This window comes from Erinaceus europaeus, chromosome 19, assembly GCF_950295315.1.
Source record: "Erinaceus europaeus chromosome 19, mEriEur2.1, whole genome shotgun sequence".
NCBI classification, from domain to species: Eukaryota; Metazoa; Chordata; class Mammalia; order Eulipotyphla; family Erinaceidae; genus Erinaceus; species Erinaceus europaeus.
Genome location: NC_080180.1, coordinates 41,486,336 through 41,507,086, shown reverse-complemented (window position 1 = coordinate 41,507,086; position 20,751 = coordinate 41,486,336). Strand labels below are relative to the sequence as shown.

The 20,751-nt window shown below is 36.8% G+C and overlaps 1 protein-coding gene across 1 annotated transcript in view; it reads right to left on the bottom strand.

The window, feature by feature from the left end:
* Nucleotides 1-20,100, bottom strand: part of FSTL5 (follistatin like 5) — a 736,076-nt gene extending 715,976 nt beyond the window's left edge. Inside the window, exon 1 of the mRNA XM_007529584.3 lies at nt 19,498-20,100. The gene's annotated coding sequence lies outside the window, so the exon portion shown is untranslated. The remainder of the gene's footprint in view (nt 1-19,497) is intronic.
* Nucleotides 20,101-20,751: the final 651 nt, after the last annotated feature.

Below are 20,751 nucleotides of genomic sequence, written 5' to 3'. Positions count from 1 at the left end.
ACATGACAGAGTATGCTATGTTGCATGCACTCAGTTTATATGATTAGGACAGAATCATAGTCAACTTAATTTTTAATATAACCTTATTAACTCTGGAGGATAACACCAAGTCCAAGGTTGTCCTACTTCATGATGAGGTTGCAAACATCAAGAGCATCATATTTGTTCCACAAATCTGATTACATGACTATAATCATCAATAAAAAAATGAACTAACTTTACATCAAGTGGCTAGTACATAAAAAGAAAACTAATAGTGAGTATATTTTATACTAAAATGGCTTGTGAAACTGCTATTTAAAGTCTTTTGTTTTAGAATTTTTGCATAAAATTCTTATTGGAATGTATATTTTAGAATGTAAAGCTAGTTTAAGTAGATGGGTTTACAGTTAACAATATTTATATGCTTTTCCCATATTTGGGAGCTACTCTATTCCCTGATTCAGCTTTCTAGTCCTATTTCCAACTCTGTCACCATCTCCCCAGACAATAATGTTGACTCTCCTGCATGTTAGCTATAGAGCTCAGGCAAAAATTAATAGTTATGGGCCCCTTGGAATATACCTAAAATAGACCTACTAGTCTTTTCCAAAACAGAACCCAAATCTCATCTGCTATAGTCTTGCATTTAGATTGTTGATTCTTAAACAATTTGTTCTGCTTCATATCTTAATGCTTTTTCAGGCACCAAGTTCCAGATGCTACCATGAAGCCAGCCTGACTTCACTGTATAGATGACCTCAGCAGTGTACCCTGGAACCTCACCTCTCCAGAGCCCTGCCCCACTAGGGGAAGATAGAAAGAGACCAGGAATATGGGTCAACCTGCCGATACCTATGTCGAGAAGAATTACAGAAGCCAGACCTTCCACCTTCTGTACCCCATAATGATCCTGGGTCCATGCTCCCAGAGGAATAAAGAAAAGGAAATATTTCAATAGAGGGGGTAGGATAGGGAACTCTGGTGGTGGAATTGTATGGAATTGTACCCCTCTTATCCTATGATCCTGTTGAATATTATTCAATCAATAAAATTTAAAAAATAGTAGTCACAGAAAATTATTAAGAGAAATTTAGACGTGATTCTTAATTTTTAAATTTTTACAGAGTACGCAATAATGCTTTGAGTAAATACACACCAATTATGAGTACATCACATTAAGTGTGAATGTACAAACTAGCATTTATACATGAATACATGACACATATTTACATTTTTACATATATACAACGTATACATTAAGATAATTACAAAAATAAAATATGAGAATTTAGTTTTTAAAACTGATTTAAGGAAATATAACTAATCTTCTTAACGGGTTTTAAAATGTACTTAACAGCTGCGTGCGTGAGTACGTGCTTGCGTGCATGCGTGCGTGTGTGTGGGTGTAGCAAGAGTTTCACATGTGTGATTTCACCAATGCCAGATCGCTTTTTTTTTTTCAGAGAGAGAGAGCACAAGAGAGCAGGAGAGATGACACTACAAGAGCCTCCTCACTGTGGCCATGCACCTCCTTTGTGGTATGGCAGCTGTAGCCCAGTCATGCACATGGCAAGCAAGGCATGCAATCCATCCAGCGAGTTATCTTTCTGGCTCTTCCTACATGTTTCCAGCAAGTGACATTTTAAGTGGGATACACTACATTAAAATTTGGACAAAATATCTAACATTGAACTTCATTTTATTTTATTTTATTTTTATTTATTATTGCACAGAGACAGAGAGAAATTGAGAGGGGAAACAGAGAGGGAGAGAGACATAGAGACCAGCAGCTCTGCTTCACCACTCGTGAAGCTTTCTCCCTACAGGTGGGGGGAGCAGGGGCTTGAACCTAGTCCCCCCACCTGCACACTGTAATGTGTGTGCTTAGCTAGGTGCGCCACCGCCCGGCCCTTGAACTTCATTTTATACCTTAAATTCCTGCGGACAAATATCCTAAAGGACTTGACAGCTGTACCAAATTAATTAAGATGCAATGTCTAAAAATCAAAATTTTGTAAATATTCTCATCTAGAAATGTTTGACAAAGAATAATAAAGTATTAATAAATAAATAGTGATTGTGAAATCATGCCAATTAATTCCAGCATAACAATGTTTACTAAACATTGTTTACAACAAATAAATGGCAAAACTGAATTTTAAACCTGCATTTGTTACATGATGCTTGATTTTCCAGTATGTTCTTGAGTAGTGCTATTGTAAGAATTCCTTTTATATATTTATGTTTTTATCTTTTATTATTATTTATTTTATTCCTTTTTTTTTACTGGCACCAGAATTATAGCTGAGGCATTGAAATTAATGTATTTTTATTAAAGAGTTTAGGCTGGATAAAAAATCAGCCCACATAAAAACATGCCACTAGGGGCTGTATAGATAATACAAAATAACAGTTATATATATATATATATATATATATATATATATATATATATATAATGAAAACAATTGAAAATAAAATTCCAATTTGTCTTTAAAAGAAAAAAAAAAGATACTTTCATGCCTGACATGCCTGAGCCTTTGAAGTTTCCGTTTCTATCCAAAGCACCACCATGAACCAGAGGTGAGTAGTGTTCTGGTAAAAATAAATAAATAACTAAATATAATCTTAAAACATTGCATTAAATCATAGATTTTAATATATTTATTTTTGTATTTATTGGATAGAAACAGCCAGAAATTGAGAGGGAAGGGGGAGTAGAGGGGGGGGAGTAGAGAGAGTAGAGAGATAGAGAGAGAGAGAGAGGAGAGAGAGAGAGACACCTGCAGCACTGTCCACCACTTGCAAAGCTTTCCCCCTGCAAGTGGGGACCAGTGGCTTGAACCTGGGCCCTTGCACATTGTAGCATGTGCGCTCAACCAGCTGCACCACCACCTGCCCTGAAATTATAGATTTATTAACAGAGATATGTAGTGCTAAGGTTATTTGTGCCTTGAAGGCCTATGTAGGATTTCTGTCTACAGTAATGTAACATTCAGTTGCCCAAAAGCCTTGTGTTTAATCTTGGTTCTACTTCAAAGAGATGTCCTGAAACTGTAATGGAATAGTAATTGTTCCTCAATAAACAAACTATTGTCAGGACCAGACCATTGTATACCTGGTAGAATACATGTGTTACCAGACATGAGGGCTGGGTCCCCACATTCCAGGGAGCAGTTTTGTAAGTGGTGGAACAGTGCTGCAAGTGTCTCCTGTCACCTCCCTCTGTTTCTCCCTGTCTCTCTGTCTGTAGTAAAGGTAAGAAAAAGGAAAAAAATGGGCCACCAGGAGCAGTATATTCTTCATGCAGGAACCTGGTCACTTTGATAACCCTGGCAGGAAAAAAAGAAAAAAAAGGAAGGAAGGAAGGAAGGAAGGCAGGAAGGAAGGAAGGAAGGAAGGAAGGTCTATTCCTTATTACTATTGTAAAATATATTGTTTCCTTTTGATTTTTTAAACTATAAAAATATTTTATTTATTTATTTATTATTTATTTATTTATTTGAGATAGAAATCAATGAGGAAGTGGCAGAAGAGAGAGAAGTGAGGCATTTACTGCTTTAAGACTCATGAAACTTTGCCACTGCAGATGGGACTGGAGGCTTGAATATGACTCCTTGAACACTGTAAAATCAGTGATCAACCAAGTGTACCACCACCACCTTACCCTTATAAAATGTACTTTTCACTGATTCTATAAAATCCTATCTTTTAGACCAATGGTCAAAGGATGTAAAGAGAAAAATGTATAGAAGAAAATATTTCTAAGAAATATATAATAATGTTATCTTTATCAATAAACAGATGCCAGCAAAAATCCAGAACATATAGTATTGTTTACTGTAAAGTTATTCACTGTGAATTTTGAAAAATTATAATATTATAGAAAAATAATGAATATTACTAGCTGTTGTATGCTTTACATTGGGTAGTTCTCCCCCGCCAAGAGAATTGGATCAGTCCAGTTAGTTTTGCGGGCTGGCTTGGCCCCACCCCAAGGAACCCCGCCAGAGTTCCAGAGTTGGAGAGTTGAAGAGTTGCAGAGTTCCAGAGTAAGAGAGAGTGCTTGCACCGCCGCAAAGAGACAGCAGAGTTCTGTTTGGTGATTAGTTTGGTTTAGTTTATGAATCATTGTTCCTGAATAAAGGAATACAGCTTCCCTGCCCAGCCGTTGTCTCCTCGTCTCTGTTACCCGCCCGTGAAGCTAGCCCAGCCAGCAAGAGCCACCGAATTTTAACAACAACTAGCCAAACACAATGATATACTAGGTAAAGAGTATACTGTCAAAAGTCATTCTTAGTCTTAAAAAAGTTCTAGTGATCTATATATTCAGATTGTGGGAAATTTTACAGCAGCAATTTAAAATAAACTTTTTTTCTGTATTTGTTTATTGCCACTAGGGTTGTTGCTGGGGCTTGGTGTCTGCATAATAAATCCATTACTCCCAGAAAGATTTAAATTTATTTGATAGGACAGATAGAATTGGAGAGAAAAGGTGGATAGAGAGGGTGAGACAGACAGAGAAACACCTGCAGCACAGCAGCACTGCTTCTGAAGCCTTTCCCCCTGCAGCTGGGAACCAGGGGCTTGAACCAGGATCCTTGCATACTATAAGATATGCTCCAGAAGCTGTATCAATATCCTGCTGCCCTCTCTCCTCCCCTTGCTGACATTAAATTTAAATGTCCCACAGAGAAAGGGAATCAATTCCCTCATTGTTATAAGGCAAGAAAATAATCAGTTGATTTAATATTAGGTCTGCTTGAATAATAACACAATATAAAAATAAATTTAAAAGATTTAAGTAATAAAGTTTGTTCCATTTTCAAGAATGTTAGTATGTAGTAACTTACTCTTATAGCATGGTAGGGCTTTAACTGAACCCGTGAGACATATTTAATATTTTATTAAACACAGAATAATAAAAAAATTAATTTGAAATTATGATTTAAATTTGCAACTTCCATTTTTTCATCAAAAGTCTAAAATATCATGTTTTGTAATCCTTATTAAAAATAGCCTGAGTGTTTCTACTTTCTTTTTTTTTTTTCCCTCCAGGGTTATTGCTGGGCTCGGTGCCTGCCCCATGAATCCACCGCTCCTGGAGGCCATTTTCCCCCTTTTGTTGCCCTTGCTGTTGTAGCCTCTTTGTGGTTACCATTATTGCCATTGTTGACGTCATTCATTGTTGTATACAACAGAGAGAAATGGAGAGAGGAGGGGAAGACAGAGAGGGGGAGAGAAAGACAGACACCCGCAGACCCGCTCCACCACCCTTGAAGCAACACCTCTGCAGGTGGGGAGCCAGGGGCCCGAACCAGGATCCCTACACCGGTCCCTGTGCTCTGCGCTACACATGCCCAACCCACTGTGCCACCGCCTGACCCCCGTGTTTCTACTTTCTAGCTGATGCTTTATCGGGATGAAGACTAGCTTGCTAAGTAGATTGCCCACCTTCCCATGGAGGCCCAGGTTTTGGGCCCTAGCAAGAGTACCTGGATGCCAGGAGCCGCTCTATAGAGAACAGTGCTATAGTAGCTGTTCATATATATATATATATATATATTTGCCTCCAGGATTATCGCTGGGGCTCGGTACCTGCATTACAAATCCACTGCTCCTGGAGTCTGTGTTTCCCCTTTTGTTGTATTGTTGTTTATCGTTGTTGTTATTATTGGTGTCACTGTTATTGGCTAGGACAGAGAGAAATGGAGAAAGGAGAGAAAGACAGACGCCTGCAGACCTGCTTCACCACTTGTAAAGCAACTCCTTCCTGCAGGTGGGGAGCCGGGCTTGAACTGGGATGCTTATGCTGGTCCTTGCACTTTGCACTATGTGCACTTAACCCGCTGCACTACAACCCAACTCCTCTGCTTATATCTTTATCTCTGAAATAATATTTTTAAGTTGGCCTAGAAGATGTAGAGTCATGAATGAATGAGGACAGTGGCACCACCAAACAAACATACAAAAATGCTTCCTATAAATATGGGACATGACCTGTCTCATAAAGTTGTCAACTGACAGTGATAGATCCCTTGATGAGTTCTTGAGAATTGATTTACTTAGCTTCTGAGTTATTAGCATTTGGAAGACTGTCACTACAGGTTTATGGACAGAAATGGTAAATCCACTGATCTTAACCTCACCCGTCAAATTTTAGGATGTAACCCATCAAAATTTAGGATGCTATATTTTTATGACTGTCACAGACTTAATAGAAAGTCTCTAATGTTTCTACAGTCTCTTGAGGTCTTCTGGTTTTTAAGCTATTTTTCATGGACCACAGACCCTGTATTCTGATAGGGAGGTGGTTAACCTCAGAATATAGGATTTCTGTAGATAAGATACTCTGTGACCCATTCCAGCTCTGACATTTCCTTTCTCTGCAATCTTGGGAAAGCAATTTCTCCTTTCTTTTCTCTTTTAATTTTTTAAACCAGAGCATTGCCCAGTTCTGGCTTATGGCGGTAATGGGGAATGAACCTGGGGCTATGGAGTCTCAGGCATAAGAGTCTGTATGCATAACCATTATGCTATCTACCCCCGCCCAAGACACTCCTTTAATCATCTTTCCATACTGCAAATGACATAGCTGTATTCTCATCTCTCTTGAAGTAAATGCTAAAAAATAAAGGAAAATAAAATCTACAAAGTGACACAGTATCACAGGTCTCAATATTGCAGAGAGAAATCTAGAGTGGATTTTAGAGTGAGATCTCATAAAAGAAAAGCACATCTTCCTTCTGCGGGAGATAGGACAAAGACATTTAGCAAAAATTGTCAGAGTGTTTCAGTTACTTAAATAATTGTGAGTTTCACAATCTTAAAAGGGTTATTTTAGGGTTAAAAAAATCTTTATTTCCAGGGTTATTTTACAGTTAAAAAAATCATTATTTTGGAGATAATGTGTAAGAAACAGCATAGTGGCATTAGAAAAATAAGTATCAAAATATACTAAATACCTTCTTCTTGGGCTCCCTCTACTGAATTTTAGACAGTTTTTTTTTTTTAACCTAGCCAAGAAACTCAACAAAACATGTATAATTAACAAGATGTCCAGTTGAGTGCTAGCATTGAGAGTAGTTTTCACAGCTGGGCACACAGTCCTACTCTAGACTGTGTTGATTAAGTTCTACTATTTGTGCTCAGACAGGAAAACAAACTTAACAAATACCTCTCCCGTACTCAGGTCCAGAAAAGCTGAGATATTTGCCAAAAGTAAATGAGTAATTGTACATAATTTTTTCTTTTGAAATTCTAGTTGATATGAACTGCAAATATGTAGAGTTAAAAGGCAAATAACTTTCTAGAGTATTTTTTCTTTTAATTTTTTTTTTTTAGCTCAGTTAACGGTATCTTTATGGGAACTCTATGCAAAGGAAATAATTCAAGTAAGCCAAGGGCACAATTTTGTGCAAGTTCTTTCAAGTTGTTCCTTTTTTTTTTTTTTTTTAATGTACCAACTTTAAGACTCTGCCAAAGGATTGAGACCTACTGCATCTAGTTGTTGTACTTACTGTGTAAAGCTGTGGAGGGGATTTTATTACCATTATTTCCTTACATGGTCTCATGATGTCACACATTTAGGGAACAAACAAGCACAGTTACATAAGGACTAATAAACACTGTGATTTCTCAAGCATGTGCACAAACTCAAAAGCATTCTAAGCATTTCTCTTTCCTTAGGAATGCCATAGTGTCTGAGAGAATGAGTCATTTGATGTAAATATCAGCTCAATAGTTCACTGCCACAAAGAATTTCAGACCTCAGTAAGTCTCCTGTGAAGGAATGTTCAGTCTGAGAAAAAAACAAACAAACTGTACAATGCACAATGAGTAAAATCAATTTTCAGTAGGTAGTGTTAGCCCCAGAATTTAGCTGCAGCAAAATAAAAACTAATCTAAACAGTAGGTATTCATATATTATAGTGATAAGCAGAGAACATTAATCTTTATTAATGTGAAAATCATAATAAAATTATTGTTTTATGCTGGGAGTGCTTTGTTTTTTGTCAAGAAACTTAATAGCCATGAATGAAACAGAAGACTAAGGAGTACAAGAAAGTTGCTTGACATCATTAATCTTCATGGAAATGCAAATCAAAATCATTATGAAATATCACTTTCTGCCTGTTTATATGGCTATTAATGTAAAATAATAACAAAATATCATATTCTGATGAGGATGTGAGAAGCTGGAACCCTTGTGGACTGTTGCTAGAAATATAAATGATACGAATTCTATGGAAAACATATTGCACTGAGATTTTTCTTTAACTTAGAGTGTGGTGGGGGGGGAATCACAAGATACTCTACCTACTATCCAAGGAATATGGGTCCAGGGATTAGGGCCACCTGGAATGTTCCTAGCCATTACCACAGAATGCGAGCTCAGACCTACAGGGATCAGAGGTTACACAGGCTCCTGTACTGAATATGGACCCCAGATCAAATTGATGGGGTTCACAGTTAACGATATTTATATACCTTCCCCATATTTGGTAGCTACTATCTTCCCTGATCCAGCTTTCTAGTCCTTTTTCCAACTATGGCACCATCTCCCCAGACAACAGATTGGGTCCACCTGCATATTAGATGTCAGGCACAGGCAAAAACTAGTAAAATCTCCTATCCAAGTACTAACCAGGCCCAACCCTACTTAGCTTCTGAGATCAGACGAGATTGGGCGTGTTCAGGGTGGTATGGCCGTAGACCATAGCCATTTTCTGTGAGAGAGAGCATATGTTCACACGTATCCATAAACTACTGCAAAATATATACCTGAAAGCAGAAGTAGACTAGAGTTTGCAGTGAGTACCCCCCAACACTTCCTCTCCACTGTTCCAAGCTTTGGGTCCATGCTTGCTCAACAATTTGTTTGGCTTTGTATGTTAACTCTCCTTTCAGTCACCAGGTTCCAGATGTCATCAAGATGCCAGCCAAGCTTCCCTGGACTGAAGACCCCACCAATGTGTCCTGGAGCTCCGCTTCCCCAGAGACCCACCCTACTAGGGAAAGAGAGAGGCAGACTGGGAGTATGGACCGACCAGTCAAAGCCCATGTTCAGGGGGGAAGCAATTACAGAAGCCAGACCTTCTACCTTCTGCAACCCACAATGACCCTGGGTCCATGCTCCCAGAGGGATAGAGAATGGGAAAGCTATCAGGGGAGGGGGTGGGATATGGAGATTGAGTGGTGGGAATTATGTGGAGTTGTACCCCTCCTACCCTATGGTTTTGTTAATTAATCCTTTCTTAAATAAAAAAGAAAAAAAAAACTAGTAAAGTCATGGGCCTTTTGGAATATACCTTAAATAGACCTACTAGCTTTTTCCAAAACAGACCCCAAATCTTCATCTGCAATATTTTTGTCTTTAGGTTCATGATTAGTCAACAATTTGTTCTACTTTATATCTTAACTCTTTTTCAGGCACCAGGTTCCAGATAATACCATGATGCCAACCTGACTTCCCTGGGCAGAAGACCCACCCTGTATCATGGAGCCCCACTTCCCCAGATCCCTGCCCCACTAGAGAAAGAGAGAGACAGGCTGGGAGTATGGATAGAACTGCCAACAAACATGTTCAGTGGAGAAGCAATTGTAGAAGCCAGACCTTCCACCTTCTGCATCCCAAATTGATCCTGGGTCCATACTCCCGGAGGGATAAAGAATAAAGAAGCATGACCAGGTGGTGGAGCACCTGGTTGAGTGCACATGTTACAATGCACAAGGACAGGGGTTCGAGCCCCTAACCCCCACCTGCAGGAGGAAAGCTTTGCGAGTGGTGAAGCAATGTTGCAGGTGTCTCTCTGTCTCTGACTCTATATCACCCCCTTCCCTTTAGACTTCTGGCTGTCTCTATCCAATAAATAAAATAAAGATAATAAAAAATTTAAAAAGAATAAGGAAGCTATCAAGGGAGGGAATTGGATATGGAGCTCTGGGGTGGGTATTGTGTGGAAATGTGCCCCTTTTATCCAATAGTCCCATATATATTCCCATTTTATAAATAAAAATTTTAAAAAAAGATGTTTGAGGATATGATTAAGGACCAATTTAAATGATCTATTAAAATATTACATCATTTTGTCTGGGCCTGACTTAAAGAAGTGAGGCTTTTAAAGGTGACGGTAGATGGGATAAAATGAGAAGTCAGTAGCATGTTTCTTGGTCTTTCTTATAACCTGCAAAGAAATTCTCCCAAGAGTAAATGCTCTAGGATCTCAAGTAAGATACAAGAACTAGATGAGATCTGGACTGTTAGATCTTGAGTAGAGAACCCAGCAAGCTTGCACCCATTTTTATGAGGCACGGATACTGTGAATAATAGCCGTATAAGTTGCTAAGATTCTGATAATTTTATACAACAGAATGCAAATAAAACTTCAATAAAAAATGAAATTCAGGGAGTCAGACAGTGGTGCAGTGGGTTAAGAGCGTGTGATGCAAAGCTCAAGGACCAGGGTAAGTATACTCGTTTGAGCCTCTGGCTCCCCACCTGCAGGGGAGTCACTTCACAGGTGGTGAAGCAGGTATGCAGGTGTCTTTCTTCCCCCCCCATCTTCACCTCAACTCTCCTTTTCTCTCTGTCTTACCCACAACAACAACATCAATAACAACAATAGTAACTACAACAATAAAACAAGGGCAACAAAAAGGGTATAAATAAATAGATATAAAAAATAAAATAATTAAATTCACAGGAAAAAATGAACATCCTGATTATATGCAAGCCTATGCTGACATGGCTATTCTTCAACAAATCTACAGATTATGAAACTATATTTGAATACAACATATTCTCCAGTTATGAGAAAACTCAGTTTCATATAGTAGGATAGGGCTTAGGGTGGGACTCTTGAAAATAAAATTGAGAGAGGACCTAGTGTGTACACAGAAGGGAGACACCATCCTTGACACAATTTGTTTTACTCATCAATGTGTTACTGTGTGCACTGCACATATGATCAAATTGAAAATCAGGTTGATTACTTGCAGGCTTTTGTAATCAATTAGAAGGATCTTTAAAAAAAAAAAAAAGCAGAGGAACTCAGCTAAATATAGGGGAAATTAAGGATCTACTGATGAATTCTGAACACAGTGACATTTGAAAATTCACTTTAATGAAGAGGAATCTAGGTGCAGTATGAAATCTTTATCAACAGAGCATAATGATTATGATCATGCAGCTGGTTTCAGACAGAACTTGGTTTGAGTCCCAGCTCTTTGGGCATCATAACTCTTTAGGTCTTGGCTTCTTTTTATCTCCCTTACAGGGAGTTGTGCGTATAAAATTAAATAGTACTTATAATTGATTAGCAGCTTTCATGTCACATTATGTGTCATTAGAATGTTTAGGTGCTATCATTGTGGTTCATCATTATTTCACTGGAAAGGAACAAGAATCAGAGAAAGACAAATGTAGTGGATGTCCGAGTAACTCTAGTTGAGATGAGACAGTCTGAGCCAAAGTGGTAAGAGCTACTAATAAAAAATGAAGAATCGTATTAATCTACATTACAAATATATGTAGTGTGTGTGGGCAGCGGCGCACCGGATTAAGCACACATAGAACCAAGCTGAAGAACGTGTGCAAGGTTCAAGCCCCCGGCTCCCCACATGCTGGGGCATCCCTTCACAAGTGGTGAAGCACAAGAGGTAAAGCAGGTCTGCGGGTATCTTTCTCTCTCCCTCTCTATCTTCCCCATCCCTCTCAGTTTTTTGCTGTCCTACCAAAAAAAAAATTTTTTTTAAATGTCACAGGAGCAGTGGATTTGTAGTGAAAGCACTGATCCCCATCAATAACTCTGGAAAAAAAAAACAGATAGAATTTCAAAGACTTTCTATAGTCCAATGAGAATCATGCAAACTTAATATACTGCTGAATAGTCCTATATTAGTGAACAGAAGAAAAAGTGTCCTTAGCTGGTATTCAGTAGAATTAGGATGGGGGACACATTAGCAATGAGATGATTGATAATTTCATAGGATTTGTGTCCTCATCATAAATTTACATTTAAAATGTTGAGTATACTTTTGCAATGACATTGAGTTCAAAATTTATACCAGACCAATTTCTTTTGAAGATAACTGAGAAGAGAGAATAATTATAATTGTTGGAGTGAATGGACTCCCTGTAGTGAGCCACAAAGAATAAAGAACAAACAAGTCAAATAAATAGACAAAATGGTACAGAAATTTCAAGACTCAAAGGTTTTTGTTTCTTTTTGTCACAAAAGTCGTAATAATTATAATATCGATTGGGATTTATATCTAAGCAATACTTTGGATATCACTATTCAATACATAAAACAGTGAATACAACTTCTCTAATCTCTAATCTAATCTAATTCTAAATTAAACTTTCTTTTCTAGTCAACTTTCCTATCTCCTTTGGGACCCATTTAACAAAGGCAACACAAAACTTCAATAATGAAGATTCCCAAGAGATTGTTATGTAACTCTGAGGTTCATTTGGGAGCTATGTTATAATTACTGACTTACCAATACTCTCCCCTTCTACTCAGTTAATGTAAAATATATTTGAAAACAAAGAGCATCAACTAGTGGTCAGTATTTTCTCTCATGCATCAAATAGAATTGTAAAAAAGAATAGAGTAAATTACTAACATTTCCTAAGTATCTAAAAGCCCAGTTCAGAGGACCTCTTTTTATATTGTGATTAAAATATTTTTTAATGGCAGTCGGGTGGTAATATGCAGGGGTTAAGCGCAAGTGTCACAAGAGCAAGGATCCCAGTTCCAGGCCCAGGCTCCCCACCTGCAGGGCTGTCACTTCACAAGCGGTGAAGCAGGTCTGCAGGTGTCTCTCTTTCTTTCCCGCTTTCTGTCTTCCCCTCCTCTCTCCATTTCTCTCTTTCTTATCTAGCAATGACGATATCAATAACAACAACAATAACTACAACAATGAAAAACAAGGGCAACTAAAGTGAAAATAAATAAATATAAAAAAGTAAAAAATACTTTTAATTTTGATTGTTTCATCTCATACACTAAAGGTAAAAATAGTAGTTAACTAGTCAAAAGGTTTAAATGTGAGCTACATATAACACAAGTGCTGATTATACAAAGCAGGCTCAAGTTCAATAAGTAGTTGTATTTGAATTTGGAGTGCAGGTAAATTTGTAGAGAAAAAAAAATGCAAACTCTAAATACTCACCACCTTTTCTCTATTGTTTCTTATTCTATTTCTGATAGACACATAGTATCTTCTGATGACACTATTCATAGTTTGTGAGATTAATAATATTTCTAACATTAAAACTCAACTAACAATACATTGGCAAATTATTCATTCTAAGTATGTATAAGGAAAAGCACATGACATAAATTAATTTAATATAATTTACCCATTGAGGAAATATTTGGAGACAAAATAAGGGTTTATATTCAGTAAAGAGAGTGTCATAAAAATAAACAGTCTAGGGAGTTGGGCAGTAGCGCAGAAGGTTAAGCACATATGGCGTATGAAATTGCCTACTTTGTTTAAATTTTATATGTGCACATATTAATAATTTGAATTATATCTTTTTGTCTTCTTTTTTCCTAGATGCATAAGCAGATTCAAACTCAATGGCATTAAAATCCAGTATCAGTACATATTATCAAGCAGCAAATCTGTTTGCTAGTGGCAACTAACTGACTATGGAAAAATGAATGGGGTCACTTCATTGGTCCTAAATGGGGTAGTTAAAATTGGGTTGACCTCATGGTCAGAACAATCACTATGTCTTTGAGAAAAAGGGGCCATAGTAACCAGAGAGTACATGGGGCGTAAGTTTCTTCATGGGTCTAAGAACCTTTACTTTTAGTGTTTTAAAAACTAGAAAAAATAAGACCTTGGCAGCTATTAAAACACCATCTAAAGTGTTTGGTGGAAGTAGTCCAACCATGACAATAAATTACTTCCATTTCATCATCATCTTTGGGGAACACAGCTCAGGCTTGTATGTTTTAATTGCTACCTTGGTGCTACTTGCACAGAGAGAATATATAACAAAGTATGTTGTCCTTACTTGCCAGTTACAAAAATAAGTTTAAATAAAATTTAATAAAGATGCACTTCCAAATTTATTGCATTGTGCTTTAGAATTGCCAGCAATTCTATGAACCAGTTATAAGTTGGAATAATATTCTGTTATTGACATGCAAATGAACTCACTAAGCAGCCACTTTGCAGTAGAGATTTACATAATTTGATACCAAAAGTCACATTAAATTAATACTAATTACTTGGTTTTAAAGCCAGAAAGTTCAGAGTTAAGCTCTTCTTCTTCCCACATTATACCCCACTGAAAACGCAGATACATGGGAATAAAAATATTTTAGGTGTAAGGATACTCAGGTTCACTGTGTGGCTTATTAGCTGAAAATGTGTAAACCAGATGTAAACCACATGCATGTCTTTTAGAGATAGTAACTTTAAAATGCTTTATTAGAACACAGATTTTCTCAGATTCAGTGCAGTACTAGAAACTTCATTATGCACACATCCATTCTATTTCTTATCCCTATTTTCATATATGTTTGCCTTCCCTTGCCAATCAGAAAAACTTCTGACTAACTGACCAGAAAGATGATTCTCAAGCTTAATAATGTGAAGAACTATAATTGGAAGATATATTTACCACTAAAATTATATACTACTTTATGCATTAACCTGGATGTTATTTTTAAGATGAGTGGGGGAAGGAGAACACTAGAGCACCACTCTAGCATAGAGAGTGACAGGGATTAAACTCTGGGGCTTATGTGTGTGCAGGAGATTGAACCTGGAATTTTGGGGCCTCATGCATAAGAACTGCTTTATATAACCATTATGCTATCTTCCTTACCCTTACCTGTAAGCAGGGTTTTTTTTCTTTTTTGCTTCCAGGGTTATTGCTGGGGCTTGGTGCTGGCACTAGGAATCTTGACAGCCATTTCACTTTCTCTTTATTTTTTTTTCCATTTTATTTGATAGGACAGAGAATATTGAAAGAGTGCAGGGTCAGGGCCAGGTGGTTGTGCACCTGGTTGAGTGCACATGTAACAGTGCCCAAGGACCCAGGTTTGAGCCCCTGGTCCCCTACAGGGGGAAAGCTTTGGTGAAGAAGATCTGTAGGTGTCTCTCTGTCTCCCTCCCCTTCTATCTCCCTTCCTGATCTCAATTTCTGGCTGTCTCTATCCAATAAATAAATAAAGATAATAATTTTTAAAATAAGAGTGCAGGGATGTAGAGAGGGAGAAAGAGAGACACCTGTAGACCTGCTTCAGTACTTGTGACGTGCCCCCCCTCCCCTGCACACTGCAGGAGGGGAGCTGGGGCTCCATCAGGGTTCTTATGCATAGTACATTGTGCATTCAACCAGGTGCACCACTGCCTATCTCCCAAGTCACAGTACTTCCTAAAACCGCAGTGTCCAAAGGATTTTCGGTGCATGTTTATGGTTGAGTGGAAGCTATCAAATTTACTAGATGAGTATGTGCATTTGTACACATGCATATCATATTTGTAAACATATGCATCACCATGTAATAAGACCAATATCACCATGCACTTTATAACTATGTGGTCCTTTTTTCCTCAAAGACAGGACAATTCTTGTGACTTTGGTATCATCCAGACTCTGAGCTGCCTCATTGAGGATTAAGGTGGTAGTTTCATTCTTCTTCCCAAAGAGGGACTGTTTCTACTAGCAAATGTAAATGCTTCCTCATAGTAGATTGCCTATTAATATCTAATCTAATATATGGCATTTGAATTTGCCTAAAGGCTAGAAAAAGAAAGAAGAAACAGACCATTCATTGTACTGTTAAATAAATAAATATATATACACACATATATATCCTTATATATCATATGTACATACACATGTGTACATTTATACACTTATATTAATATTTATCACTGTACATTCATTATATCAGGCACTTATACCAGTTTATTTCTCATTCAGAAAATACGACTTGGGGGGCCGGCCGTAATGCACTGGGTAAAGCATACATAGTACAAAGTGCAAGGACCTGCGCAAGAATCCTGGTTCGAGCCTCTGGATCCCCACCTGCAAGAGGGGTTGCTTCACAATAGGTGAAACAGGTGTCTCTACCATTTTATATCTTCCCATCCTCTCTCAATTCCTCCTTGTCACATCCAATAAAATAAAATAAAATAAAATAAAATAAATAAGGCCTCCAGGAGCTGTGGGTTTGTAGTATGGCACCAAGCCTCCCAAGCAATAATAACCCTGGAGGCAAAAAAAAAGTAGAAAGATAGAAAAAGAAAAAAAAGAATATATTTGAAAATATGACTTATCACTTATCAGAACATAAATTTATCTAAAAAATCATCTCATTAATTATAACAACAATTACTTCCTCACTACCAATGTGATAAAGCACAAAGGTACTGATTTGTTCTGTGTTGGCCAATTTAACAGGAAAATTATAATTTTCCACATGGGACCTTACAATTCACCTTAGTAATCTATTCCCAGAGGACTGTAGAGATTTGAAGCAGAGTGATTAAATCTGTTTGGTAAAGGATAATTGGTCACATGGTTGTCATAATGATGTTGACAAAGAAACTTTTTTTTTTCTAATGTGTTAGTTCATAAGAGTTGTTTAAACTTTGCAATATATAAAGTTTTAATAAAGTACTTGAGCTTGTATGGCTCTTAGTGGCCATAAAATATAAAGAACCATTGGCAACATACTCCTCATGGCCTGATATCAGTGGTGAACAGAATTATATATGTAGAATGTTATTATTAAGCAGAAATTATCAAAAAACAATTACTCACATTACATATTAAATATTATTTCAAAGTAACTTAATGTTAAATGTCAACTGACCCAAGTTTTTATAGCATAATCAAGTTTTCTTTTTTACTTTCTTATTACATATTAACGAGTAAAGAGAAAACAAATGTGTAGTCTTGATAATGTTAATGTTATATTGTTTCAACTTTATCTTAAATCCTGCAAAATTTATATAGTTATTCCTCTTATTTGTAAAGAAGAGACTTATCTAGCAATATTTTTAAAATTTTCAACACTATGTTAAGAAATCGAGAAATAATTATAACTATCATATGATATACATGTAGTTAAATTAATTCACTATTTTACTATATATTTATTTCATCATCTTGAAGTAAAATGGGGTATATATAATTTTAGTGCCTATAAACTATTGGGTATTTGCTTTAGCAGATAATCTATTTTGTGGTACAGAATATTTATTTGAATATCACATGGAAAAGATATAACCAAAATAAGATGCTTTTCTATGTGGAGGAAATATTTAATGAAGGAGCATACCATCTAAATATTTTTGTAGATGGCTTCAAACTCAGTAACTCTTGTTTACTTAATTCTGTATCCAAGTAATAGTCCCTATGAACTAAGTTTAGTCACCTAAATATGTTGCACTTTAGAACTAAAAATATAAAAGCTAAGCATGCACCAAAAATCAAGGGAAAATAGTTATATTGTAAATTTAGAAACTCATTTAATCCCCATTTAATTGGCTTAATTACTACTAGTATCATACTTTTATTCCAGTAATTATAACTATTTCACTGTAACAACAGTAAGCTTCACCTGAAAGAATTATACTAGAGAACTGTATGTACTTTATTCAAAAAGAAGTCAATGAAATGCTCAGATAATTGGGTAAACATAGAGCCGTGAATGTTACTATATTTAAGATATAAAACTGTGATACATAATGAATTTTCAATGTAAATAATGAATATTTAAGCTATAATCATGTTTGATATTCCACATTATTCATGTTAACATTAACATAGGTTATTTTAAACAGGAAATAGCAAGATTTGTATACAAGTAGTTGTACACATTTAAAAAGTGCTTGTTTGGACTAAACTTTATAGTTTAATATTACAAATATCTTTCTTTGCCTCTCTGCATAGTTTTAAAAATGTGTATCAGTATTTAATGTTAAATCACATGAATAAAAGGAATCCTACAAAGAACTTCTACTTAGGACAAATACTAGTACACACAATAAGCAACTTAATTTGACCTCTATTCTTTACAGTCATACCTATTTCTTATAGCAACCACTTTCATATACAACTATGCTGTGAGTAAAATTAAAAAAATATTTCTTTCCATAAGAAGTATTTAAGCCACAAACACTGTTTCATCCTTGTATGTATTGATATAATTTAGAGATTTCCATGTTAACACTATGCAAATATTTAAACTTAACTTAGTGAACTCTTTAGTTTTGGAAAACATAGACCCATTCAGTTTACTGATACTTATTCAGTATGAAAACAGCTATATATTGTAAGCTGAACACTCTCCATGGAATGTAAAGAAAACACTCCCCACAATGTATTTCACTCATGATTTATAGTTAATCTAACACCCATAAGTTGTATAAATAAAAGATCACAAGTCTATCCATGTAAAAATACTTGCCAGATAATGTTATGCATAGATAAAACATATACAGAGAACACCAACTAACTTTCATCATATAATAATTGCTCACTATGAGCAAGCGACTGGTTTTCCTCGCTGAATTCTTTCTCCATAAACACTCAAACCACACTGGCAACTGACAGAAGAAACATAGCTTCAAAAGAAAATCTCCTAAGTAGAGAAAAGCTCTCTGTTAAGAATGCAAGAGGTTAAACTTTGCTGAAATTGCAAGACATTTACTCAGCCCACGCTTCCCAGTTCCATTCAATTACCAACAGCAGTAGCAACTATAATACAAGCTAATACTGTATTATTAAATCAGAGCTTCCCATTTCCATCCACCTCTAACCTGAAGGGGTAGGAAGGAGGTGACATTTACTAGCTGATAGCAGAACAAACAGCCCCCAACTTGGAAATACACATGACCTTGGAGTGCAGAATTCTGAGACTGAGTTTCATAAGTTTTATTTGGGTCTGATATAAAAACACATCTAAATGAACCCAGCATGGTACAAATGCTCTCAGCTCTCACCACTTCCCTTCCAAAAATGTTGACAGAGGAGAGAAGAAGAGATCTGCACTGTGAAGTCTGTGCTTTAGATACCAGAGGCAATATTGATTAAACAGATATTAGCCCATTTGAATATTTTAATACTGCATGTGTTTAAACAACTTGTTGTTTGGCTGATTTATTTAATTTATTTTACTAACATATTTGAAAGCTTGCACTGAATGTTTCTTATTTCATAAGCCATGCTGGAAGTGTTACTCGACAAATATTTATATTTGTAAAGCAAGCTATAATGTATTGACATTAACTTTATATAAACACACACATATACCCTCTCAACTTCCTCTCTAAAATTCAATGCTTAATCACCGATAGATAATCTTGTAATAATGGCAGTAGTAATCATTACAATAATTATTGCAACCACTACAAAAAGTCTTATTTCATATAATAGAAATGATCATAACTTGTTTTTAAATGTTGGTATGGCAGTCTGAATTCTTCCCTATTTGTAAAATTATTTATAAAAAGTATTATTTTTCTTACCTTATTTTAATAGTCACAAAAACCTCCCAGAAAGATCTTTAAATGATGTGGATATATAAATTGCAATAATCACAATAAAAAAAAAAAGCTAAAAAAGATTGTCTTAGCTGGGAAAAGATGAAAATAGTCTGATCTAAAACTATAGAAATCTCCAAAGTCACACCTGAATGGTTGCCCAGGTGGTAAAAAGAGGACTCTTCACATGTCCTATACCACACTCCTTTGTCAAGTTGATTTGGTCCTGCTGGTGTAATGGGTCCCGCAGGGCACAGAGGGTGCGAGAGGGCGTTGCCTCCAGGTGCTGGAGCAACCAGTCCGCTCGCGTCCCAGGTTCAGCACCAAGAGCTCAGTGGACAGCACCAGCTCCTCTCACCTCCAGTTTGTCTCAGTCACTGAACCAGGCTGATTCTCGCACCTCCTCCTAAGCAAGAGCTGCTGCCACTCAAGCCCGGATCGCCCCGCCCCCATCGCCTGACGTAACTATTTTGCATATCAACTCCCTGAGAAGTGCGGGGCCTCCCCCAGGGATGGGTTTCTGCTCAGGTCAGCTGAGGCAATCAGAGCCTAAAAAAATCCAGGCTTATGGTGAAGGTTGGCATATCCGGACTTTAGGATTCATTCACAACCAGTCCTGAAGAAACTAAATGCTTGCCGCGTTGCTGGAGCGTTTTGCCTGGTCTGGGACTGCTGTTTGCGCTCTAAAGATCTCTGCCTGCAAGACTCTGGCAGAAACGTGGGGGGTGAGGGGAGGGTGAAGTGGAGCTGAGCTGAGAGGCTGGAGGGGCGGTGAGGAACAGGGAAATAGAATGAAGCCATTCAACCACTGGAAAGCAAAACTAAGCACCCTCCCTTCCCACGGAAAATCTTTTTTTTTTTTTTCTCTCTTTTTCCTTGCAAAACTTTGCTTCTTCTCCTTGCGATTTGTTTACTAGAAAGGATATATTTGTGGTGTTCTTCTGCTTCCTTTAGCTGCTAGGGGGAGTTGCTGCAGCACAAACTTGTTTTAGAGAAAATATCGATATGCTTTGAGCAGTGGGAAGCAATGTGAAAGCTTTCAGTGTTTATCATTACTTGTAAATAAAACGTTTTCTTGATTTTTTTTTTTTTGGAATTTGTGTTTATATCAGCTTCATGGACTCCCAATACTACCTGCATAACCCTCTTTTCCTCTAGTCTGCCGATCGATCTGATTATATCAGATTTGGATACTCAAGGGTTAAAAACTTGGTAAGGCAAAAGTGAAAGTTTTCAGCT